General features: G+C 45.7%; 1 long non-coding RNA gene across 3 annotated transcripts; it reads left to right on the top strand.

Moving 5' to 3' along the window:
• Nucleotides 1-239: 239 nt before the first annotated feature.
• LOC125515538 lies at nucleotides 240-7,507 on the top strand. Of its 3 annotated transcripts, XR_007287055.1 has the most exons (6): nucleotides 240-703; nucleotides 1,239-1,504; nucleotides 2,585-2,683; nucleotides 2,781-3,803; nucleotides 3,891-3,983; nucleotides 5,137-5,591. It is a non-coding gene; the product is annotated as an uncharacterized LOC125515538 (long non-coding RNA). The 3 variants fall into 3 exon arrangements; XR_007287054.1 differs by lacking the exon at nucleotides 5,137-5,591 and adding an exon at nucleotides 6,969-7,507 and having other exon boundaries at nucleotides 240-1,504; XR_007287053.1 differs by having other exon boundaries at nucleotides 240-1,504.
• Nucleotides 7,508-18,481: the final 10,974 nt, after the last annotated feature.

Here is an 18,481-nt window from a genome sequence, read left to right as displayed (position 1 = left end):
GTTTTTGCGCGGCTATTTGCGCTCTTCGTCAGAATCCATTCATTTTTTTTTACGACTGATCAGAATCCATTCATCACGGATTAATCTACTATGTCTATAAAAGCACGAGAGGACGGAGAACCAAAACATCTACACCGTTCAGAGCATCGAATCCTAGGCTCCAGATTGCTCCAATGTTTAGCAGCAAACCATGTTTTAGCCACGCTTAATTAATTACCCTCGCTGCCACGCGACCCACGCCGTCACCCACGCGCACACGTTCCTCACCCCACCCTTCTAGCTCCCGATCCCATCTCCCCACCGGCCTCAACTTGGCTATGGCGACGGGGATCAACAACTCCTCTCCTTTGCCTTCTCAATCGCCGCCCGCCACACGCCTCCCCGCGTCCCTCCTTCATTCCCGTCCTCGATTGGGCCGCCGCCGCCACCGCGCCATCAGGGACGCCGGGGGAGTGCAACCACCGCGCCGCCAGGGTACGCCGCGTGTACCGGCAATGCGTGAGTCGCCGCGGGTACCGCGCCGGTCGCTGCTTCTGACGATGCGGGAGCCGCCCCATCCGGCGAGGACGAGGGGCCCCGTCACCGCTGATCCTCAGGGCGCATGCTGCATCTGAAGCCTCCCTAATGATCTCGTCCATGGAGCACTGGAGTATTGTTGTTGCGCCACTCCTTTTGTTCATCGCCAAGAAGCAGGAGCAAGGCGGTGCGTCTCCCGTCCTGATGATCTCACATACACCGTAGAGTATTTTGTTTAGTTTTATACTGACATCACCACATGGCTATTGCTAATTTCCATGGGCCCCTTTCACGTGATTGGTGACGGAATTCCTTCTGTCATGTCCATTTACTCCCCATCTCATGGCTGGAGTTTGGTCCTAATTACAGGCCCGGCTTTGAATTAGTAATTAGGAGGCACTAACATGTTGGCTGAGAAGAAGGAAAAGAACTAGCATGCATATTTAGATCGATAACCCTGTCAATTTCTAAACTGAACCTCTCAGTTCCAGTGCATATAAAAGAATATCCATTGTTTTAGGTTTTCGTGCAACTTGCCCAAAGCCACCATATGCACACTTTTGCCAATGTCACAACTTTTAGTTTTAGATATATACATTATTCATATTATGCTTGTCAGAATATATAATTATGTTTACTGTTCCAATGATTTCAGCTACTGATGATGCCGGTTTAATTTGATCATGTGGCATGTAGCTAATTTGTTGTTTGCTGCAATACAGAGAGGAATTGTCCAACTGCCTTAATTCAAGTTCATTCTGAACAACACATAATTTTTCAATGTACAGAAAAAGATCCAAAAGCCCATTGTTATATAGAAAAAAACTGATTCAACTCATAGGGTTGTGCATGGCATTTATTAATTGTAGGGCCCCATTTTGCATTTCGCACTGGGGCCTTGAATTTCTAGAATGCCCATGCGTGTCGAAGAGGATGCACGGCGCTGCATCGATGGCCACCATGACGGGGCAAGCTGATGGCATCAAGCGTAAGTATCTATTATAGGCTCGTAACTTACGAGATTGCTCCCCTGCTTGTTCACATGATTGTTCCTCTGCTTGTTTCCTATAGAATCGCAGTGGTAACTTTTACTGTGCGGCGCACTTATCAGTGTTGTATCCAAATCCACTCCACTGAGTACTTGTGCTCTCCACTTTATAAGATTTTAGGTAAATTTTGGCGGTGGTCAGTGGTATGCCGGGAAGCTTTCAGTTTTAATCTTGTTGGCAATTCTTCGGGTAGACTTATTGGTTCTGAATCCAAAGTGCATCAGAGGAAACCAAGGCTAGCACCTAGCATAATCCCCACAAGAACTTGGGTTCATGCAGTAATATTTTCTGGACCCATGATGGGACTGAAGATTTTACTTTTATTTGATGATGAACTACACCTCTTCCAAAAACACTCAACCCAAATGGCACCCCTAGACTATCTCGTTTCTGTCATAGGTGATGATTGTATTCCATGTTATGGTGGGAAAATGGCACACATGTCTATTTCTGACCTTCATATATGAATGTCCTTTCTTCTTGCCACCATGGGTATGCATTATTATGACATGGTTAGCTTGGTGAAACGTGAGAAGAAAATAAATATTTGTGTACACAGGGTTGTAGTGTATACCTCTCATATGGATGCAGACACTTCTTTTGAAGAATAATGACCAAGTCAGAAAGAATGAACCCAACAAAATTAACACTTAAGGTTAAATGAAAAGTGTATATGTTGCAAATGTAAGTCAATGGGCTTCCACATCGGTTCATCATTTGAACCAACATCAACTGTTGGAACTCTGGCATATATTGCTCCTTAAGTTCTGCTTAATAACTAATATGGTCGCAACTCATAATCCATCTTTTTGTGCTTTAAACAGTCGCGCATACTCTGCCATCTGCCTCCGAACTTGATTCATTTTGCTCGACCGTAAAAGCTTTACTTGCTTTATGAATTTTGCATCCACTTTTTCTTGGCATGAGTAGTGCATAGTCTTCAGCCGATGCAACCATATAAATATTTTATGTTTTATTATTTGCTGAAGAACTACTAATTTTTCATTGGGTGGAGATAGATGATGTATGGATGTGGGGTCTTCCTTTACGTGATGTTGGATGGTACCTACCCTTTTGAGGATCCAGAAGATCACAAGAATTTCAAAATGAAAGTTCAGGTATGTTGTCAGCCGTTCAGCTTGGTAATTCCACAAGTTGTATACTAGCAAAGCAAGAAAACACTAAACTCAAATTCACAAACTGTCCGCTTTTCAGTTCTCATTTTCGGACTTCCACCTTATGAATCAGTTTACCAAGATGTGGATGGTCAGGAGATGCGAGCCCAACAAAGATTTTGCTCAAGGCTACAACTTGAACCTCAATCCTACATGAAAATTTAATTTGTGCCATGAAAAATTCAGTTAGCTTTACGATTCTATTTTCGGTATTCATTTCTATTAGAAGTTAAAATAAGAACTCAAGTATGTTCCTTACTGGAGTCAATTGCGTGATCATTAAGCGGGTCAAAACTGAACAGTGTATTGACCACCCATCCTGTATTAGACAAGGAAGCATATACACATCATTTATACATGGTTAGTGTGGAGCCAAAACCATCCAGACTGATCCAGCCAGTCCAGATTCCGAGTGGACCAAGTAGGCGTGCGAATGATATACATCAGACCATCTCCATTATATTCTGAGCGATCCGTTGAGTTTGCTGACTCTGACTATCCTCCATGTCCTACTCTGGTGATGCTCCAACGTTCTCCTAGAGGTCTGCGTCAACAGCCTTCAAGAGTTTTTATCATTCACATGAGTTCTATTGATTTGTCTTTATTAGAAAAAGGGAAATGGTGTACATCTAAGTTCATCTAAGTTAGCTTAGCAAAATAGCAAACTTGGTTGATTTTACATTCATAGGAAACAGGCGAGCTCATCACACCGTTGAGCTGTTGCAATTCTACATCCTAATACAAACATGGAATCTAGAGGTGGAAATACGATACATCACTCTTCTCTCCTCTCTCCTCTCGTGCAAGAGCCTCCAAATCAGTGGTTCAGGCTGTGGATTTGGGGCTATGGGCTATTGAAATCCGGCTAGGAGGGATCTAGGTGTATTTCAGCTTATGGGAAAGCTTGGCTGAGTTTCAACTATCTATTGCCGTGGTGGATGAGACTCAGTGGTCATGGGAGACTACTGGCATCTTCTGGGTGAGATCTGTTTATATATGCAGCATGCTTTGCATGAAGGAAGGTGATATCTACAGCAAGGTTGGCGTGGACCTAAAGTTTTGTGTAAGTTACTATTACGGTCACACATCATTCTTTTACCTTTTTTCTATGTTTTATGTTCACCCAATCGACGATGTCGTAATATGCAAGGGATCCAAAACTACGCACAACGCCGGATATTCAGTCCCTAGCAAAACTTCTTCACAGTTGGCCCTGGATGGACCATAGCATTTCATCATGCAGGTTGGTAATATTGGTTTCTATCTATTATATGTATTGTCATGATTTTTTTTGTTTTGTTTTTCTAATACATATTTTTTCCATATTGCATTTCCATATGCTTCCCCTGACCACTTTATCTTGACCCTTGGCATATCTGTTGCCTTGGTCAAGCTTAAGATGATTCAGGACCTTAGATATGCATTGAAACTTCAGAGGATCGCATTTTACCTAAACCAAGCATTGAAAGTACCTCATCCTGACGATGATACTTCTTTCTAGCATGGTCGATTACCAGCTTGTGTTCCAAAAAACACAGATAGATGAGTGACTCTGAAACCCACTAATGTATCTTATTTAGTTTTTGCAATGGTTAAGATAATGACAATGAATTTATCTAGAGGAACTTGTTTGGTTATTATGCTTTTAGCGGCACACGTGTTGGCATGAATATGGCGCTAACATTCTTTAGAGTCGGGTGGGAAAGCATGTGGGCAAGAGAGATGGTTTTGGGTTGGCCACAGTTGCCAGACGCAGGCGTGGTAGGGTTGGCCACAGTTGCCAGACGCAGGCGTGGTAGCGGTCCGGATGCCCGCAAAGTCCCCCACTTTGTGTCCAGTTTGCAGAAAAAAGTGCGTTAGGACCGCCAAGCGGACAGATATAAGACCGTTTTGGTTGGCAAAACACGTCCGGATCGCACAGTCAAGACGGTTGCGAGCTGTTTGAGGGTCCGTGTTGGAGATGTCCTAATTCTCACATATATTTGTAATATTAGTTAGAGACGTGCATTTGCACGTGCAAGCTTATTAGTAGGAAATAAAAAGAAGTATGCATCCACTACAGCCAAATTTGACGATGCATATGGTGTCGTGCTGGAAGAAAACCCAGGAAACGTTCGCCCTATAGAATTGCGTACTGCATTTAGTCTTAACTGTCCTCCAAAGAAAAGGAAGCCCGTCTCTTAATTGCGTACTGCACATGGGTTGTGATGATTTTGGTGTCATTATAATTTAGTAGTCCGGGTCATACATGGTAAGTAAATTAAGATGATCGAGCAACGTACGGGGAGGTGTGGTCAACTATTTTTTTAAGGGGCAGTGGGTGAGGTGTGTGTGGTCAAATATGACGTGTAATTGAGCAGAAACGCCCTAATGCCTGCGTTGCTGATGCTTTCCAGGGGCTGGATGGCCACCTCCAACCTCGCCTCTCTGCAGTAGCCCGCTCTGAACCTGCTGATCTCAGGGAGGAGCTGTGTGGAACTGCGGCCTGGTGAGCATGACGCGCGCTGCATGCGCTCCTCTAGGGTGGCTTTCTCGGCGAGGGCGGCGTACCAGGCTGCTGTGGCAATCCACGAGCTAGATGCGTTTTCACCCACCATCTGGCGCAGCTTTGCCCCGGGGAAGTGCAAGTTCTTCTTATGGTTGTGCCATCGTCGGCGCCTCCCGTGCGCCGCCCTGCTCCATCGAAGACATATCATCGACAGTGCTGCCTGCGCGTTTTGCGGTCAGGAGGAGACCCTGGTACATTTGCTGTTCGGGTGTAGGCATGCTTGCGCCGTTTGGGCCGTGATCACCCCGGGTGCCACGCCAGCTTCCTCTGTTGAAGGTCTATGCACAGCTCCCCCCCCCCCGTCCCCCCGTGCGCCGGCCCCTGCTTCCATCGAAGACATATCATCGACAAGTGCTGCCTGCGCGTTTGCGGTCAGGAGGAGAACCCTGTACATTTGCTGGTTTCGGGTGTAGGCATGCTTTGCGCCGTTTTGGGCCGTGATCACCCCGGGTGCCACGCCAGCTTCCTCTGTTGAAGGTCTATGCACAGCTCCCCCCCCCCCACCCCCCCCCCGGTGAGTATTGCGATTCTCTGGAACATTTGGAAGAGCAGGAATGCCAGGGTCTTTCGTGGCCAAGACCTCCCTCCGCTTGAGGTTGTTCGCTGCATCGCTGCTGATGTCTCCCTTTGGAGATGGAGATGCTCCCGCACCATCTGCAAGATGATCCTTGAATCCTGGGTGCAGCGTTTTGCTGCCTTGCTGTAGATCTTCCCACTGCCTTTTGTTGCAGTTTGTACAGACCTCTCCCCCTCTCTCCTGTGTCTCCCTCTCCCTGTAAGTCCGGTCGGAACTGATGATATGGAAAATTCAGGTGGGCAGTCTTTCTCTGCCCCCCGGTGACGTTTCAAAAAAAAAATTCCATGTCATTGCAAAAATTAGATTAATTAAGATGAAGTTGATGTAGTACTGCAAAAGGTAAATAAGTTAATGTGATTGAGTGGTGTACTGTGGGAATAAAACCGGCTGGATGAAAAAGAATTGGTGGAGGGACGTGGTGGAAGAGGGGGAACCAATTGACGAAGAGATCTTCCTGACATGAAAAGGAAGCCTACTTATATTTTTAATTAATAGAGATAGCGATAATAGATGTGTAGGGTGACATAATTATTGTAGTTTGATAATGTTAGGCACCGATGTCTTAGATATGTAAATATTTTTAAGCAAAACTAAGCATTAATTATTTTTCTATTGTGTTACCAATTTCACTGGTTTTATATGAGCCGATGAGCTCTGAAGGATTCGTCATCGGCCATGCAGTCGCTGCTTCTGCATGGAACAAGTACCTAGTGCGATTTCGTTTCGTTTTGTACTTAGAAATTGTCAAAACCAATCTTTGCTTTGAGTAATCTGTATAGGGCAACTGTGATGCCTTCTCAGGAAGATTGCTTTGCCCTTTAATGTTTCTGTGCGATTCTGATGTTGGGAATCGTCAGAGGGAGATCCAATTCTTGTTGGGTTTTTGCCGCATGGATAGACTAGATAAATGAAAAGCAAAGCACTTCACTAACTCTTAGTAGTTCATTTTAATTGACACGCTTTCCACTTTAGTACCTTCTAGCTCACTTTGAAAGTTCAAACTCATTACTTTCTTGCAATGCTCATTTTTTGTGGATACTGTAGTGGCCATATTCTGTGATCATGGTATTAACTCTGCCAAGTTGGTTTTGTTAACATTGCAGCAACCAAGGAGCACATCGCGGGCAGCAGGATGGCTGGAACTGAACATTTTAATTTGTATATATACTACGGTGCCTTTCAAAGAAAGTCTAGGCATGTGCTCTCCAGAGCACTCAGTCCGCAGCAGGATGGCCTTTTTTTATATGGCTTAGCGGCTCCACTTAAAACGACTCTACCCTTATTAGGTGAACTTCAACGTGGATCGTCAAATCGATCGTAAATGTCTAAACCAAATGATCTGAACACTTTCCCTCGATAAGTTCCTCGCTTTCGCTCGATGAGTTTTCATATTAGAAATCCAATACGCACTGCACTGTGTGAGATATCCAACACGGTTAAGTTCAGATCCCGTATGAGGACGAGAAACCTCGCCGACGCAACTCATATAAGCCATCACAACCTCCAGATCTGACAACGAGGCTCAGAGGACGGCGCTGACTGCGATGAAGATGCCAGTGGCCTCGGAGGCCCGAGGCCACCGCTATGAGGTCACCATCCTGTTAGTTAGGATTAGTTCAAATTTAATTAAGCTTAATTTATATAAGTTTCATTCGTTTAGCTGCAAGAGGGTTGTCAATCCTCTTGAACGTTGATTTATCCTTGTCTCAAAGGTGCGTTGGAGTTGCCCTTGACCTTCCTTTTCGAGTAGTGCGAAGTTAGCTAGGGTCGCCTTCATCTTGTGAGTACATTGCTGAAAGCCACCACATTTGTGGCTAGGGTACTGCAAAACTACCGCTTTTGCCAAAAATCACAAAAAACCACCAACTCTGAGGCAAGTGAATAACAAATCACACCGATTCACAGATTAGCTCGCACAAATAGCAAAACTGACTGATGGGATCCACTTGTCGGTCCAACGTGGCATGTCTATGTGTACACTTTGTTGAGGTGGGGCGTGGGTCCCACATGTCGTCCACCCACCTCATTTTCCCTCTCTTCTTCTTCCCCATTCTCTTCTCCTTCCCCGTCCTCCTCAGGTGCGGCCATGGAGCTCCAGCGGAAGCGGCGGGCTGCGGTGGTGCATCTCAGGTGCGGCCATGGCTGCGGTGCTCCCGATGGGACACGGGCAGCCAACCCGGCCTTCTCCCGCTGGGTGAGCGCGTTGATGGGAGGCGGCTGGAGGAAAGGGAGGAGACGCCGTGAGGGCCCGACGATGGATCCCAGCGGCTATAGCCGGATCTCGGCCGCGGGCACCGGGACCACCCCGTGCGTGCGCGGGATCCAGACGACAGGAATAGATTGGGCAGCGTCGCGGCAGGACTGCCTCCGGCAGCTCGGGCTCCGGGCACGGCTCCCTGGGCACGTGCGCCGCCGGCATGGCTACCTCGACGGAAGGGACACTCGCCGGAGCTGGAGCGGCGCTGCTCGCCCGCTCGGGCTCCGGGCATGGCTCGCCGGGCTCATGCGCCGCCGGCATGGCTACCTCGACGGGAGGCGCGCTCGCCGGAGCTGAAGCGGCACTGCTCGCCGTTGACCTCGCATGCCTACCTCGCCGGGAACCAGGAGTCGGGGTTGTCACCATCAGGGCAGGGCCGGAGTCAACGGGGGAGAGAGGGAGGGGAAAAGAGATGTAAGAGGCGTGGGGCTGCCATGTGGGACCCTTGGCCACATCAGCGTATTGTCCATGTAGATATGCCAAGTGGACCCGACAGGTGGGCCAGCCTTGTAAGTTTTCGTTAGTCACTTGCCTCAGAGTTGATGATTTTTTTTATGATTTTTGGCAAAAGCGGTACTTTTGCAGTACCCTAGCCACAAATATGGTGGCTTTTAGCAATTTACTCTCATTTTGGAGTACAGATTAAGTTTATGATAAAAGCAAGAGCCGGCAGGTGGACCTAGGTGATCTTCAGAATTTGCTAAAGTCGTGTCGAATATTGTGTACAAGGTAGGTTATAGTTGGACTTGTAGTTGTATTGTGTTTAAATATGATAGGAAGTCGTGTCCTAGTAGGACACTTGTATCCTAGGCCTCTCATATATAGCGGGGCTAGACACACGATGTAACCTATGCCAACATAATAGCATAGGCGCGCAATGGGAAGCCGGCGGCGTGTGGGTGGCCGGTGTGCGGTATTGTGACGGTGTCACGGGCAGGAGCACCCGTAGTCAAGTCCCGGGGATGTAGCCATATCGGTGAACCTCGTTAACAAATCTTGGTGTCGTGCCTTGTGTGATTGCTTGGTCCTCGGATGATCAACGGTATGCCTCGAATTTATTCTAATAAGTGATATCATGAGCTAGGTTACGAGAAGGCTATAGATTCGTTGATCTGGAGAAAATATCGAGTTTGAGATGCAGCCGCTGTGGCGTGGTTTTGGGCGAGATTAGAAAAAAGCAATGGATCCCGGAGATTGATCGGGCGAGCGTTCGGCTGTCAGACACGTGCAAGCAGCAGGCAGGACGTGCGGCCATCGATCAACGTTTCGACAGGCGAGCGTACAACCGTGGCAGGCTGGCCGCGTGAGGCGTTGGAGCAGGATCGGATCAGACCGGAGGCGCATGCAGCCGTGTAGCATTGGGCTGCTCGGGTATACGCGTGTACGCGGACGCGGAGTCCGGCGACCGGCGGTGGAAGGCAGGAGGCGTACAAGCTGTGTATTGCGTACTGTTGGAGAACGTAGGAATTTCAAAATTTTCCTACGCACACGCAAGATTATGGTGATGTATTGTTGGGAATGTAGTAATTTTAAAAATTTTCAATGCACACACAAGATCATGATGATGCATAGCAACGAGAGGGAAGAGTGTTGTCTACGTATCCTCGTAGACCGACAGCGAAAGCGTTATGACAACGCGGTTGATGTAGTCGTACGTCTTCACGGCCCGACCAATCAAGCACCGAAACTACGGCACCTCCGAGTTTTAGCACACGTTCAGCTCGATGACGATCCCCGGACTCCGATCCAGCAAAGTGTCAGGGAAGAGTTCCGTCAGCACGACGGTGTGGTGACGATCTTGATGTTCTACCGTCGCAGGGCTTCGCCTAAGCACCGCTACAATATTATCGAGGAGTATGGTGGAGGGGGCCACCGCACACGGGTAAGAAAACGATCACGAGGATCAACTTGTGTGTTTAGAGGTGCCCCCCTGCCCCCGTATATAAAGGAGCAAGGGGCGAGGCCGGCCGGCCCTTGGGCGCGCCAAGGAGGAGGAGAGTCCTACTCCTACTAGGAGGGGCAAAGGAAGGAGGAGAGGGAGAAGGAAAGGGGGGCGCCACCCCCCCTCTCCTAGTCCAATTCGGATCAGAGGGGGAGGGGCGCGCGGCCCACCCTGGCCACCCCTCTCTCTCTCTCTACTAGGGCCCATAAGGCCCATTACTTCTCCCGGGGGGTTCCGGTAACCCTCCGGCACTCCGGTTTTCTCCGAAATCATCCGGAACACTTTCGGTGTCCGAATATAGCCGTCCAATATATCAATCTTTATGTCTCGACCATTTCGAGACTCCTCGTCATGTCCGTAATCACATCCGGGACTCCGAACAAACTTCGGTACATCAAAATATATAAACTCATAATGAAACTGTCATCATAACGTTAAGCGTACGGACCCTACGGGTTCGAGAACAATGTAGACATGACCGAGACATGTCTCCGGTCAATAACCAATACCAGAACCTGGATGCTCATATTGGCTCCCACATATTCTACGAAAATCTTTATCGATCAGACCGCATAACAACATACTTTGTTCCCTTTGTCATCGGTATGTTACTTGCCCGAGATTCGATCGTCGGTATCTCAATACCTAGTTCAATCTCGTTACCGGCAAGTCTCTTTACTCGTTTTGTAATACATCATCTCACAACTAACTCATTAGTTGCAATGCTTGCAAGGCTTACGTGATGTGCATTACCGAGAGGGCCCAGAGATACCTCTTCGACAATCGGAGTGACAAATCCTAATCTTGAAATACGCCAACACAACATGTACCTTTGGAGACACCTGTAGAGCTCCTTTATAATCACCCAGTTACGTTGTGACGTTTGGTAGCACACAAAGTGTTCCTCCGGCAAACGGGAGTTGCATAATCTCATAGTCATAGGAACATGTATAAGTCATGAAGAAAGCAATAGCAACATACTAAAACGATCGGGTGCTAAGCTAATGGAATGAGTTATGTCAATCACATCATTCTCCAAATGATGTGATCCCGTTAATCAAATGACAACACATGTCTATTGTTAGGAAACATAACCATCTTCGATTAACGAGCTAGTCAAGTAGAGGCATACTAGTGACGTTTAGTTTGTCTATGTATTCACACAAGTATTATGTTTCCGGTTAATACAATTCTAGCATGAATAATAAACATTTATCATGATATAAGGAAATAAAATAATAACTTTATTATTGCCTCTAGGGCATATTTCCTTCAGTCTCCCACTTGCATTAGAGTCAATAATCTAGATTACACAGTAATGATTCTAACACCCATGGAACTTTGGTGCTGATCATGTTTTGCTCGTGGAAGAGGCTTAGTCAACGGGTCTGCTACATTCAGATTTGTATGTATCTTGCAAATCTCTATGTCTCCCACCTGGACTAGATCCCGGATGGAATTGAAGCGTCTCTTGATGTGCTTGGTTCTCTTGTGAAATCTGGATTCCTTTGCCAAGGCAATTGCACCAGTATTGTCACAAAAGATTTTCATTGGTCCCGATGCACTAGGTATGACACCTAGATCGGATATGAACTCCTTCATCCAGACTCCTTCGTTTGCTGCTTCCGAAGCAGCTATGTACTTCGCTTCACATGTAGATCCCGCCATAACGCTTTGTTTAGAACTGCACCAACTGACAGCTCCACCGTTTAATGTAAACACGTATCCGGTTTGCGATTTAGAATCGTCCGGATCAGTGTCAAAGCTTGCATCAACGTAACCATTTACGATGAGCTCTTTGTCACCTCCATATATGAGAAACATATCCTTAGTCCTTTTCAGGTATTTCAGGATGTTCTTGACCGCTGTCCAGTGATCCACTCCTGGATTACTTTGGTACCTCCCTGCTAGACTTATAGCAAGACATACATTAGGTCTTGTACACAGCATTGCATACATGATAGAGCCTATGGCTGAAGCATAGGGAACATCTTTCATTTTCTCTCTATCTTCTGCAGTGGTCGGGCATTGAGTCTTACTCAATTTCACACCTTGTAACACAGGCAAGAATCCTTTTCTTTGCTTGATCCATTTTGAACTTCTTCAAAACTTTGTAAAGGTATGTGCTTTGTGAAAGTCTAATTAAGCGTCTTGATCTATTTCTATAGATCTTAATGCCCAATATGTAAGCAGCTTCACCGATGTCTTTCATTGAAGAACTCTTATTCAAGTATCCCTTTATGCTATCCAGAAATTCTATATCATTTCCTATTAGTAATATGTCATCTACATATAATATCAGAAATGCTACAGAGCTCCCACTCACTTTCTTGTAAATACAGGCTTCTCCAAAAGTCTGTACAAAACCAAATGCTTTGATCACATTATCAAAGCGTTTATTCCAACTCCGAGAGGCTTGCACCAGTCCATAAATGGATCGCTGGAGCTTGCACACTTTGTTAGCTCCCTTTGGATCGAAAAAACCTTCTGGTTGCATCATATACAACTCTTCTTCCAGAAATCCATTCAGGGATGCAGTTTTGACATCCATCTGCCAAATTTCATAATCATAAAATGCGGCAATTGCTAACATGATTCGGACAGAATTAAGCATCGCTACGGGTGAGAAGGTCTCATCGTAGTCAATCCCTTGAACTTGTCGAAAACCTTTTGCGACAAGTCGAGCTTTGTAGACAGTAACATTACCGTCAGCGTCAGTCTTCTTCTTGAAGATCCATTTATTCTCAATTGCTTGCCGATCTTTGGGCAAGTCAACCAAAGTCCACACTTTGTTCTCATACATGGATCCCATCTTAGATTTCATGGCTTCAAGCCATTTTGCGGAATCTGGGCTCACCATCGCTTCTCCATAGTTCGCAGGTTCATCATGATCTAGTAGCATGACTTCCAGAACGGGATTACCGTACCACTCTGGTGCGGATCTTACTCTGGTTGATCTACGAAGATCAGTAGCAACTTGATCTAACGTTTCATGATCATCATCATTAACTTCCTCAGTAGTTGGTGTAGGTGTCACAGAAACCGGTTTCTGTGATGTACTACTTTCTAATAAGGGAGCAGGTACAGTTACCTCATCAAGTTCTACTTTCATCCCACTCACTTCTTTCGAGAGAAACTCCTTCTCTAGAAAGTTTCCGAATTTAGCAACAAAAGTCTTGCCTTCGGATCTGTGATAGAAGGTGTATCCAATAGTTTCCTTTGGAAATCCTATGAAGACACATTTCTCCGATTTGGGTTCGAGCTTATCAGGTTGAAGCTTTTTCACATAAGCTTTGCAGCCCTAAACTTTAAGAAACGACAACTTTGGTTTCTTGCCAAACCATAGCTCATAAGGCGTTGTCTCAACGGATTTCGATGGTGCCCTATTTAACGTGAATGTGGCCGTCTCTAAAGCATAACCCCAAAACGATAGCGGTAAATCAGTAATAGACATCATAGATCGCATCATATCTAGTAAAGTATGATTACGACGTTCGGACACACCATTACGCTGTGGTGTTCCGGGTGGCGTGAGTTGCGAAACTATTCCGCATTGTTTCAAATGTACACCAAACTCGTAACTCAAATATTCTCCTCCATGATCAGATTGTAGAAACTTTATTTTCTTGTTACGATGATTTTCAACTTCACTCTGAAATTCTTTGAACTTTTCATATGTTTCAGACTTATGTTTCATTAAGTAGATATACCCATATCTGCTTAAGTCATCTGTGAAGGTGAGAAAATAACGATATCCGCCACGAGCCTCAACATTCATTGGACCACATACATCTGTATGTATGATTTCCAACAAATCTGTTGCTCTCTCCATAGTACCGGAGAACGGTGTTTTTGTCATCTTGCCCATAAGGCACGCTTCGCAAGTACCAAGTGATTCATAATCAAGTGGTTCCAAAAGTCCATCAGTATGGAGTTTCTTCATGCGCTTTACACCAATATGACCCAAACGGCAGTGCCACAAATAAGTTGCACTATCATTATCAACTCTGCATCTTTTGGCTTCAACATTATGAATATGTGTGTCACTACTATCGAGATTTAATAAGAATAGACCACTCTTCAAGGGTGCATGACCATAAAAGATATTACTCATATAAATAGAAAAACCATTAATCTCTGATTTAAATGAATAACCGTCTCGCATCAAACAAGATCCAGATATAATGTTCATGCTCAACACTGGCACCAAATAACAATTATTTAGGTCTAATATTAATCCCGAAGGTAGATGTAGAGGTAGCGTGCCGACCGCGATCACATCGGCTTTGGAACCATTTCCCACGCGCATCGTCACCTCGTCCTTAGCCAATCTTCGCTTAATCCGTAGTCCCTATTTCGAGTTGCAAATATTAGCAACAGAACCAGTATCAAATACCCAGGTGCTACTGCGAGAATTAGTAAGGTACACATCAATAACATGTATATCACATATACCTTTGTTCACCTTGCCATCCTTCTTATCCGCCAAATACTTGGGGCAGTTCCGCTTCCAGTGACCAGTCTGCTTGCAGTAGAAGCACTCAGTTTCAGGCTTAGGTCCAGATTTGGGTTTCTTCTCCTGAGCAGCAACTTGCTTGCTGTTCTCTTTGAAGTTCCCCTTCTTCTTCCCTTTGCCCTTTTTCTTGAAACTAGTGGTCTTGTTGACCATCAACACTTGATCCTCCTTTTTGATTTCTACCTCCGCAGCTTTCAGCATTGCGAAGAGCTCGGGAATTGTCTTATTCATCCCTTGCATATTATAGTTCATCACGAAGCTCTTGTAGCTAGGTGGAAGTGATTGGAGAATTCTGTCAATGACGCAATCATCTGGAAGATTAACTCCCAATTGAATCAAGTGATTATTATACCCAGACATTTTGAGTATATGCTCACTGACAGAACTGTTCTCTGTTGGGGAACGTAGCAATAATTCAAAATTTTCCTACGTGTCACCAAGATCAATCTATGGAGTCATCTAGCAACGAGGGAGGAGTGGATCTACATACCCTTGTAGATCGCGCGCGGAAGCGTTCAAGAGAACGGGGTTGATGGAGTCGTACTCGTCGTGATCCAAATCACCGATGATCCTAGCGCCGAACGGACGGCATCTCCGCGTTCAACACACGTACGGAGCAGCGACGTCTCCTCCTTCTTGATCTAGCAAGGGGGGAGGAGAGGTTGATGGAGATCCAGCAGCACGACGGCGTGGTGGTGGAAGTAGCGGGATTCCAACAGGGCTTCGCCAAGCGCTGCGGGAGGAGGGAGATGTGTCATGGGAGGGAGAGGGAGGCGCCATGGCTTAGGTGAGGCTGCCCTCCCTTCCCCCCACTATATATAGGGCCAAGGGAGAGGGGGGGGGGCGCAGCCCTGGCCCTTCCTCCAAAGAAGGGTGCGGCCAGGGAGGAGTCCATCCTCCCCAAGGCACCTAGGAGGTGCCTTCCCCCTTTAGGACTCTTCCTTTCCTTATCTCTTGGCGCATGGGCCTCTTGGGGCTGGTGCCCTTGGCCCATATAGGCCAAGGCGCACACCCCTACAGCCCATGTGGCCCCCCGGGGCAGGTGGACCCCCTTGGTGGACCCCCGGACCCCTTTCGGCACTCCTAGTACAATACCGATAATGCGCGAAACTTTTCCGGCGACCAAAACAAGACTTCCCATATATAAATCTTTACCTCCGGACCATTCCGGAACTCCTCGTGACGTCCGGGATCTCATCCGGGACTCCGAACAACTTTCGGGTTACCGCATACTAATATCTCTATAACCCCAGCGTCACCGAACCTTAAGTGTGTAGACCCTACGGGTTCGGGAGACACGCAGACATGACCGAGACGACTCTCCGGCCAATAACCAACAGCGGGATCTGGATACCCATGTTGGCTCCCACATGTTCCATGATGATCTCATCGGATGAACTACGATGTCAAGGACTTAATCAATCCCGTATACAATTCCCTTTGTCTATCGGTACAATACTTGCCCGAGATTCGATCGTCGGTATCCCGATACCTTGTTCAATCTCGTTACCGGCAAGTCTCTTTACTCGTTCTGAAACACATCATCCCGTGATCAACTCCTTGATCACATTGTGCACATTATGATGATGTCCTACCGAGTGGGCCCAGAGATACCTCTCCATTTACATGGAGTGACAAATCCCAGTCTCGATTCGTGCCAACCCAACATACACTTTCGGAGATACCTGTAGTGTACCTTTATAGCCACCCAGTTACGTTGTGACGTTTGGCACACCCAAAGTATTCCTATGGTATCCGGGAGTTGCACAATCTCATGGTCTAGGAAATGATACTTGACATTAGAAAAGCTTTAGCATACGAAATACATGATCTTGTGCTAGGCTTAGGATTGGGTCTTGTCCATCACATCATTCTCCTAATGATGTGATCCCGTTATCAACGACATCCAATGTCCATGGTCAGGAAACCATAACCATCTATTGATCAACGAGCTAGTCAACTAGAGGCTTACTAGGGACATGGTGTTGTCTATGTATCCACACATGTATCTGAGTTTCCTATCAATACACTTCTAGCATGGATAATAAACGATTATCATGAACAAGGAAATATTATAATAACTAATTTATTATTGCCTCTAGGGCATATTTCCAACAGTCTCCCACTTGCACTAGAGTCAATAATCTAGTTCACATCGCTATGTGATTAACACTCAAGGTCACATCCCCATGTGACTAACACCCAAAGAGTTTACTAGAGTCAATAATCTAGTTCACATCACCATGTGATTAACACTCGATGAGTTCTGGGTTTGATCATGTTATGCTTGTGAGAGATGTTATAGTCAACGGGTCGAACCTTTCAGATCCGTGTGTGCTTTACAAATCTCTATGTCATCTCCTAGATGCAGCTACCACGTTCTATTTGGAGCTATTCCAAATAACTGTTCTACTATACGAATCCAGTTTACTACTCAGAATAATCTGGATTAGTGTCAAAGTTTGCATCGGCGTAACCCTTTATGACGAACTCTTTTATCACCTCCATAATCGAGAAAATTCCTTAGTCCACTAGTTACTAAGGATAACTTTGACCGTTGTCCTGTGATCCATTCTTGGATCACTCTTGTACCCCTTGACTGACTCATGGCAAGGCACACTTCAGGTGCGGTACATAGCATAGCATACTATAGGGCCTACGTCTTAAGCATAGGGGACGACCTTTGTCCTTTATCTCTATTCTGCCGTGGTCGAGCTTTAAGTCTTAACTTCATACCTTACAACTCAGGCAAGAACTCCTTCTTTGACTGATCCATCTTGAACACCTTCAAGATCATGTCAAGGTATGTGCTCATTTGAAAGTACCATTAAGCATTTTGATCTATCCTTATAGATCTTGATGCTCAATGTTCAAGTGGCTTAATCCAGGCTTTCCATTGAAAAACACTTTCCAAATAACCCTATATGCTTTCCAGAAATTCTACGTCATTCCTGATCCACAATATATCAACAACATATACTCATCAGAAATTCTATAGTGCTCCCACTCACTTCTTTGGAAATACAAGTTTCTCATAAACTTTGTATACACCAAAATCTTTGATCATCTCATCAAAACATACATTCCAACTCCGAAATGCTTACTCCAGTCCTTAGAAGGATTGCTGGAGCTTTGCATACTTGTTAGCATCTTTCAGGATTGACAAAATCTTCCGGTTGTATCACATACAACCTTTCCTCAAGAAAATCGTCGAGGAAACAATGTTTTGACATCCTATCTGCAAGATTTCGTAAATAATGCAGTAATCGCTAATATAATTCCAACAGACTCTTAGCATCACTACGAGTGAGAAAGTCTCATCATAGTCAACTCCTTGAACTTGTCGGGAAACATCTTAACGACAAGTCGAGCTTTCTCAATGGTGACACTTACCATCATTATCTGTCTTCCTTTTAAAATCCATATGTACCTAACAGCCTTACGACCATCAAGTAGCTCTTTCAAAGTCTACACTTTGTTTTCATACATGGATCCTCTCTCGGATTATATGGCCTCGAGCCATTTTGGAATCCAGGCCCACCATCGCTTCTCCATAGCTCGTAGGTTCATTGTTGTCTAGCAACATGACTTCCAAGATAGGATTACGTACCACTCTGAAGTAGTACGCATCCTTGTCATCCTACGAGGTTTGGTAGTGACTTGATCCGAAGTTTCATGATCACTATCATAAGCTTCCACTTCAGTTGGTGTAGGTGCCACAGGAACAACTTCCTGTGCCCTGCTACACACTAGTTGAAGTGAAGGTTCAATAACCTCATCAAGTCTCCACCATCCTCCCACTCAATTCTTTCGAGAGAAACTTTTCCTCGAGAAAGGACCCGTTTCTAGAAACAATCACTTTTGCTTCCAGATCTGAAATAGGAGGTATACCCAACTGTTT

This window comes from Triticum urartu, chromosome 6, assembly GCF_003073215.2.
Source record: "Triticum urartu cultivar G1812 chromosome 6, Tu2.1, whole genome shotgun sequence".
NCBI lineage: Eukaryota > Viridiplantae > Streptophyta > Magnoliopsida > Poales > Poaceae > Triticum > Triticum urartu.
Note: the sequence above shows the minus strand (reverse complement) of the source record. Positions and strands in the feature narration are given on the sequence as shown.